Consider the following 9,108-nt stretch of genomic DNA (forward strand, 5'->3'; position numbering starts at 1 on the left):
ATTAAATAAACTTTAGATCACAAGATTTAAAAATGTTAGAAAACATTAAACATTATTCCATTATCAATGAGCCACCTGGTAACCACTTAACCCTTTATTTACCCTTGCCAAACACAATAAAAATATACACTGGACAGTGTATCTACAACAAAATACGAAGTACTATACATTCCGATTATAAATTGCTAGCGCGACTAGCTCGAAATGGGGTTGTAAAACCCGATAGATCTATCCGTAGGATTCGCATTCACCGGTAGAAACCAATGATTACAGTTACCAGACTAGAGAATATTTTTGTCCAACTCACAATGAATAATTTAAATTTAATTGTCACTTGTGTCTAAACTTGAAATAAAATGCATGTAATCACATTCCAAAAATATACTTTGAAAAGTATGTAAGAACGGGACTATAACTCACCTTAATAGTAACGAAGTAACCAACACAATTAAGCGAACAACAAATGTAGTACAGTGATCAGGAATGATCACAACGCCGACCTATAAATAAAGCAGGTCGATATAAATAGCTAACTTAGGTCAAGTCTTAGTATGATAGCTATTGTACATGTTGCAAGTAGTCATAGAACAATACTCAATATGCATCGGTTTGATCGGAACAGCTTACGGACACACACTTTCTATTTTTAGAAAGTTTCTATTTTTAGCAGGTTTCTATTTTTGGAAAGTTTCTATTTTTGGAAAGTTTCTATTTTTGAAAAGTTTCTATTTTAGGAAAGTTTATAAGTTAGGAAAGTTTCCTTAATTAGAAAGTCAATAAAAGTCAATTGAAAGTCAAAGTCAACCGAATGTCAACTCAAAAGTCAACCTTGGTCAAACATGGTCAACGTTAATTTTAAAAGTGTAAGTTGTAATAATAATGTAAGTTACTCCGTATAATGTTTATTAAAGTTAAATATGTCTAATTATGTCATAACATAAGTTTAATTAAATTAAAATGAATTATTAAAGTTAATATAAGTTTAAATGATATAATTAATATAACATAAGTATTTAATTAATTAATTAAATATTAGTCATAATGTAAGTATTATTAATTAATAATAAATTTTAAATCATATCATAAGTTTCTAATTATAATTATTAAATTATAATTAAATAATAACTAAGCCTTATAATAATTAAATAATTAATCAATCCTTATTATAAGTCTTATTATAATAATCTCATAATATAAGTTTAATACTTATCATAAGTATTTTCCATTAATAATAAAGTATTATTAATCATATGTTTAATTAAAATGTTAATTAAATCATAAGTATTAATTAAATGATATAATAAATATATATCATAAGTCTTAAATAATAATAATTACTTTTTTATCATAAGTAATTAAATGATAATGAAATCCATTATTTATATCATAAGTTTAATAATTAGTCATAAGTTTTATATTAAAAGTTCATCGAGTCGTATCCTGAGCCCCGGGTGTCGGTTTTCGGCGAGCCTTACATATATCTCCGCCTAAGCAAACCACCCGACACTTTGGTATACTCAAGAACACCCCAAGAACAGTCCACAAGTCGTGATGTACAGCCATTACACTACTTGGAACTTCAATTCACTCAAAATCGTGTTTTAGACGTAACGGGTGATTCGTGGCTCGGATTGAGATGATCCGAACATGAAAGTTCGCCCCACCATCAGTCCTAACACACCCTAAAGTCACCAAATATGGTCACAAAGTCGGACCAAACCTGGTTCATACCAAAATCACATTTCAATCTTAACAAAATACCACTTTGATCATATTTAGGGCTCCGGGAATCGAAACGACATGAATCCGGAGTCTAAAATTAATGTCTTGATGAGAGGAACTCATATAGATACTTTATTTTAACTTTTATAACAGTCACAATATCAGAAATACACGAAATAGCTGCTGTCCCAATTTTATCAAACCGAAAACATGTGTTTATGAGTAATTCTATGCATACAAACACCATTACAACAACAAGTAATCATCATACTATTAATATATAATCAAAATACAGAAATATAATGAAAAATCAAAAGTTCTAGGGTTAGGGTTTATACCCTAATCGAGAAACAAGAAGTATAATCGCGTAGAGAACGGAATGAGGAACGCGTTGATGTTGTTTAATCCTTGATCCAAGTAATAAAAATTGATGAAGATGATGACGTTGGGAAGGTGGTAGGCGATGGCAAAGGGAGCAAAAAGGGGCGAGAAGAGAGAAAATACAAGTATTAGGTTTTTAGAAATTTAGGTGGAATGAAAAATAATAACAAAAAAAGAAATCAAGGGAGTAATACTCCCTCCCTCCCCTATTCGGCCGAAAATGGATGGGGTGGGCCCCATGGTGGGCCAACTTGCTAAAAGTGAACTCCCTTGTGGCCCGGAAGCCCGAACGAAACCCGAAACGCGAAAACACGCTTACGCGATTTAAAATTCGGAGAGATAACAAACGCGTGACGAAAAATAAATATAAATACTCTATATAATTATATGATCTTAAAATATTATATTTAAAATAATTAGGATTTAAATATCCCAAAAACGCGACCGTTGGTTTGAAAACCGAAAAGATTCGCCGGATAGAAATCCGCACATGTAGAAACGTATAAATTAAAATATGAATACAATTATTCACATAACACTTAATAATTAATATAATAATATAGGTCATAGAAATGACGTAGCACAATTAACAGTTAATGGTCGTTAAATAATTAACGGTAAAAGATAACGAAAAAAGTAGGGTCATGACATTGGGCGACGGCCAAAGGGAGGGAGGGAGCCAAAAAAATCGACTGGAATAATAGGGTAGGGATTATGGCAGTGTTTAATCCTCACAAATTAATTTATATTAAACCCTAGTTTTACAAATTAGCACATAAGTCCCTAAAATTATCAAAAATTAAAATATAAGGGGGGTATGGGGAGGGGTCGGCCGAATGGGGCCCTCATGGGGTTTCCGGGCTCTCGTTTTGCAATCTCGTGTAATCGTGGTCCGTTTTAAGTGTCGTTTAGTCGTACCGAAGGCCCGGAACGCTAACCCGATCGTTAAACGCAACCAATTGTATAATTTATTAAAAACTCAATAAATTAAATATTTTAAAAAGTTAATAATTAATAAAATTAATTATTAAAATAAACCAGAGCGTTTCGTTGCTCAAAAAGCTTTTATCAAAATCGTATCGCTTTTATCGTATTTCATTATCTGAAATAATTATTTGAATTAATATCAACCCATATCAATTATTAAAACCCTCCGAAGATCAAGTACGCATTTAATACACGTAAACGCATAAAAGTTAAATAATCGCCGTTAAATAAACTAACGGAAGGTTAACAGAAGTAACGAAAAAATCAGGGTTGTTACATTACCCACCTGTTATTGAAAATTTCGTCCCGAAATTTTAGTGATTGTCCACTGAAGTGGTTTCCTCGAGAAACAATTGCGGATACTTCAGCCTCATCTGGTCTTCACGCTCCCACGTGAACTCTGGTCCTCTTCTCGCGTTCCACCAAACTTTAATGATAGGGTTTCTGCCTTGCTTCAACTATTTGACCTCTCAGCCTAAGATTTCAACAGGTTCCTCAATGAAATGAAGTTTGTCGTCGATAAGTAGTTCCTCTAGAGGAATAATTAAATTATCATCGGCTAGGCACTTCTTTAGATTGGATACATGGAAAACGTCATGAATACCGCTGAGTGTTTGTGGCAGTTCCAATCTGTAAGCTACTGGTCCAACTCTTTCAGTTATCTCAAATGGTCTAACATATCTAGGACTCAGTTTACCTCGTTTCCCAAATCGTACAACACCCTTCCAAGGTGATACCTTAAGCATAACCTTGTCACCAACTTGGAACTCTATGTCCTTCCGTCTAACATCGACGTAACTCTTTTGATGACTTCGAGCTGTTCTCAATCGTTCCTGAATCTGTAGAACCTTCTCAGTTGTCTCCTGAATAATCTCAGGACCTGTCAACTGACTATCTCCCAACTCGCTCCAACAAACGGGAGATCTACACTTCCTTCCATACAATGCCTCGAAAGGTGCAGCTTTAATACTCGTATGGTAGCTGTTATTGTATGAGAACTCAGCTAGTGGTAAATGCTTATCCCATCCATTTCCGAAATCAATGACACACGCTCTCAACATGTCCTCAAAAGTCTGAATAGTTCGCTCGCTCTGGCCATCTGTCTGGGGGTGATATGCTGTACTCATATCTAAATGGGCCCCCATTGCTTTCTGTAATGATTGCCAAAACCTGGAAGTAAATCTGCTGTTGCGGTTGGATATAATGGATATAGGCACTCCATTCCTAGAGACGACTTCCTTAATGTAGATCTGAGCCAGCTTCTCCATTTTATCAGTTTCCCTTATCGGTAAGAAGTGTGTGGACTTAGTGAGACGATCCACGATAACCCAGATGGTATCGTGACCTCCCGTCGTTCTCGGCAGTTTCGTAATGAAGTCCATGGAAATTCCTTCCCACTTCAACTGGGGAATCTCTGGTTAAATTAGTAATCCTGATGGTTTCTGATGCTCAGCCTTGACTTTAGCGCAAGTCAAGTGGCAATGTCAGCTTTCAAGTTTGGCCACTAATAAAATGCCTTCAAATCTTGGTACATCTTATCTGATCCCGGATGAATTGAGTATCTCGACTTGTATGCTTCCTCCAACACTAGTTCTCTCAATCCACCAAACTTTGGTACCCAAATTCGGTTAGCAAAGTACCGTGTTCCGTCCTCCTTGATGTCAAACTTTCTTATCCATCCCTTTGAGAAATTCAACATCAACATTCTCTTGTTTCATGGCTTCTTGTTGTACTTCGCGGATTTGTGATGTGAGATTAGTACGGACAACTATGTTAAGCGCTTTAACCCTAAGAGGTTTCTCTCGCTCCTTTCTGCTCAAGGCATCTGCCACAACATTCACCTTGCCCGGATGGTATTGAAGTTCGCAGTTATAATCGTTAAGTAGTTCCATCCAACGTCGTTGTCTCATGTGGAGCTGCTTCTGATCGAATATGTGCTGTAAACTCTTATGGTTGGTGATGATAGTGAACTTGGTTTCAAACAGGTAGTGTCTCCACATTTTAAGTGCAAAGATAACAGCTCCTAACTCAAGGTCGTGCGTAGTGTAGTTCTGCTCGTGTATCTTTAACTGACGCGATCCATAAGCAATAACTTTGTTTCGTTGCATAAGCACGCAACCCATTCCTTGACGTGAGGCATCACAATAAACCACAAAATCTTCACTTCCCTCGGGTAGAGACAATACTGGTGCAGTTGTTAACTTCTCCTTCAACAACTGAAATGCAGTCTCTTGCGGTTCCGACCACTCAAACTTCTTGCCCTTATGAGTCAATGCGGTTAATGGTCGCGCGATCTTAGAGAATCCTTCAATGAATCTCCGGTAGTAACCAGCTAGACCCAAAAATTGCCTAATCTGCGTTGGCGTCTTTGGAGTTTCCCAATTCTTAACCGACCCAATCTTTGCTGGATCGACCTGTATTCCATTGACCCCTACAACATGGCCAAGAAATTGTACCTCTGGTAACCAAAAGTCACACTTAGAGAACTTTGCATACAACTGCTCTTCTCTAAGCATAGTCAACATCGAGCGTAGATGCTGTTCGTGCTCTTCTCTGTTCTTGGAGTACACCAATATATCATCAATGAACACAATGACAAATTTATCTAGGTATGGCTTACACACACGGTTCATGAGGTCCATGAACACCGCTGGTGCATTCGTCAAACCAAACAACATCACTGTAAACTCATAATTCCCATAACGTGTTCTAAACGCTGTCTTCGGGACATCAACTTCTTTGACTCTTAATTGATGATACCCGGATCTCAAATCAATCTTCGAATAATAACTGGATCCTTGTAGCTGATCAAATAAGTCATTAATCCTCAGTAGCAGATACCGATTCTTGATTGTTAGCTTGTTTAATTCTCTGTAGTCGATACACAATCTCATCGACCCATCCTTCTTCTTAACAAACAGGACCGGAGCTCCCCAAGGCGAAGAACTTGGTCGAATAAATCCCTTGTCTAACAACTCTTGCAATTGACTAGACAACTCTTGAAGCTCTGGGGGTGCAAGTCTGTACGGTGCGCGAGCCAGAGGTGCCGCTCCTGGCACTAATTCTATCTGAAACTCAATTTCTCGATGCGGTGGGAGACCAGGTAATTCCTCCGGAAAAACTTCAAGAAATTCCTTAACTATAGGAACGTCTTCGGGTCTCCTTTCTTCTGGTACAATTTGGCTTACATGAGCTAAGAACGCGATACATCTCTTTCTCACATACTTCTGGACTTTCAAGCAGTTAAAGAGATGTAATTGTGAGCCATTCTTTTCACCATAAATCATCATAGGTTCACCGTCAGCAATAGGAATACGAATAGCCTTTAGGTCACATACTACCTCGGCTTTGTTATCAGCTAACCAGTCCATTCCAACCATAAGGTCAAAACTTCCCAGTTTAATAGGTATCACATTAATGCTAAAGGGCTTACTTTCTAACGTCAAAGTACAATCACGATAAATCTTATCAGCTCTCATCAAGTTACCATTCCCTAGTTCTATGGAATGCACGTTATCTAGGGGAGAAACAGGTTTCTTAACATTGTGAAAAATATCCTTAGATATAAAACTTCTATCAGCGCTAGTATCAAACAAAACATAAACAAGTTGATCATCAAGTGAAAACGTACCCGTGACTAGCTTTGGATCATCACGAGCTTCCGCAGAATTGATGTTGAACGCCCTTCCTCGAGCATTCCCATTGTAGTTCTTAGGACAGTCCTTCTTGAAATGACCCGGCTGTCCGCAACCATAACAGTTCTTACCACCATTAGCATTGTTCGCGTTGCTTGCAGTGCTGTTGTTGTTGGTGTTGCCGTTAAGATTAACCTTGAAATCTTTTGACAAATGACCAAACTTCTTACAACGGTCACAATTTAGAACAGAACAATTTCCAGTATGATGCTTGCCACACTTCTGACATTGTGGCTTTTTGCCCTTATACCCGGAGTTAGTTCCAGTGTCGTTACGGTAAGAATCTTGCTTTTTGAACGGCTGTTGATTGAAATTCTTGTCCTGACCACCGTTCCACTTCCTCTTACCATCGATTGGCTTATTCTCATTCACTGTAGTGCCCTTCCCTCTCTGGGCAATCTGATCCAACAGCAAACTAGCCATGTCAATAGCTTCCTGCACATTTGCGAGTTTTGAAGCAGTGACCCCGCCCTGAATATTCTCACTCAGACCTTCAATGTACAGTTCTACCTTACGCCTTTCTGGAGTAACCATTTCAGGACACATTAACGCCAGCTCAAAGAACCCCTTGTTATAGGCGGTGAGATCGTTGCCGACTAACTTCAGCTCTCGGTACGCGCGTTCCATTTTCTTAACCTCGTTCCTCGAACAATACTCCTCGATCATTCTTTGCTTCAGAGTGTCCCAAGGTAGGGCATAAGCATGATCACGACCTAGGGATTGAGCATAGTTGTTCCACCAGGTGAGCGTACTGTCTGCCAGTGTGCCTGTTGCAAAGGCTACCCTGTCGTTTTCATTACAACCACTAATGCGGAAAACCGATTCGAGCTTCTCAAGCCACCTAGTGAGACCAACTGGTCCCTCAGTTCCATTAAAAAAATGCGGGTTACAACTAGTGAACGTTTTGTAAGAACATCCATTACGGCCTTGTGTTCCGTTTCCATTGGTGTTGCTCGAGCCACCACGATCATTACTGTTTCGAGCGTTGTTGAATTCTCTCAGTAGTTCAGCTCTTTCAGTCGCGATTCCTTCGGCGACCATTCTCCTGATTTGGGCGGCGGTTGATTCCTTCGGAGGCATCTTCAACACAAAAAAACACACCAGGTCAGTGTCAAAACAATGCTATATATAAAAATATACTAGCAACGAGTGTTGAAGACTAGTAAATAATAGTACGAAAAGATTCGCTAGTAGTGAAAAGTAGTGTAAGTAGTGATAGTAGTGTTAGTAGTAACACTAGTGGTAGTAGTAGTGGTACTAGTGTCTTGTAGTGATAGTAGTAACACTAAGTACTAACATTAATGGCAATAATAGTAGTATAGCATAACACAAGTATTATGATCATACAAAGTTACTAAATATAGAATATTACCACATGCAATAAAAGGTAATAGTTACTAATAGCATAATCCACCATTAATATAAATAAAATCCAAGAGTGATAAACCAAATTCCAAAGTAGTAAACCAAACAATAAACATAATGTGCTAATAGCCCGGTTTATAACACCCGGTAAGTCTTATATAAAGAAAGTATGGCGGATGGAAAAGGAAAAGAAGCTCATGGTCAACGACCCTTCACTTCCTCTTCTGTCGGGTACGGAAGGCAGTTCCATCATTCCTCGGCCTATTACGTTCCGCCTCTAACGCAGCAACCCTGGCAGTTAAGGCTGCTATGAATCTCGCCATCTCAACGAACCTCGCTTCAGCCTCGTACGTATAAGTATTTATACCCGTGACTCTTTCCTCCATCCCTCAAGATCATCGGGGTGCAGATATGTCCTAGCAATATCGCTCAAGGCGTTAACACGATCAACAATATCCCTGTTACGGTTAGTATGAACCAAATCCAATGCAAAAAGGTTCATGGGATGGTTAGGTATCCGATGCGGAGCAGGTGCTGGTGCTGAGGCTGGAGCATTCACCTCAGCCACACTGGAGTCGCTGTCACTGCTTCCTGAATCCTGTGACATCTAACTCATAGTACTAGAACACAAACAAAACAGATTAGTCAAGTAAATAACGTTAGTCACAAAGTACTCATGTAATGACTAAGTCCCGGTCGTATTCTAGACTCATCAAGGCGTCCTAATGACCAAATCAGACACACTAATGCATGTCCTAGTTGTAGTGACCCGAACTTTTCCATGTTTATATATATTAATTGAGATTGATATTTACATGATTAAATGTTTCCAATATGTTAAGCAATCAAACTTGTTAAGACTTGATTAATTGAAATATGTTTCATATAGACAAATGACCACCCAAGTTGACCGGTGATTCACGAACGTTAAAACTTGTAAAAACTATATGATGACATA

The sequence above is a fragment of the Rutidosis leptorrhynchoides genome, chromosome 4 (assembly GCF_046630445.1).
Source record: "Rutidosis leptorrhynchoides isolate AG116_Rl617_1_P2 chromosome 4, CSIRO_AGI_Rlap_v1, whole genome shotgun sequence".
Lineage (NCBI taxonomy): Eukaryota > Viridiplantae > Streptophyta > Magnoliopsida > Asterales > Asteraceae > Rutidosis > Rutidosis leptorrhynchoides.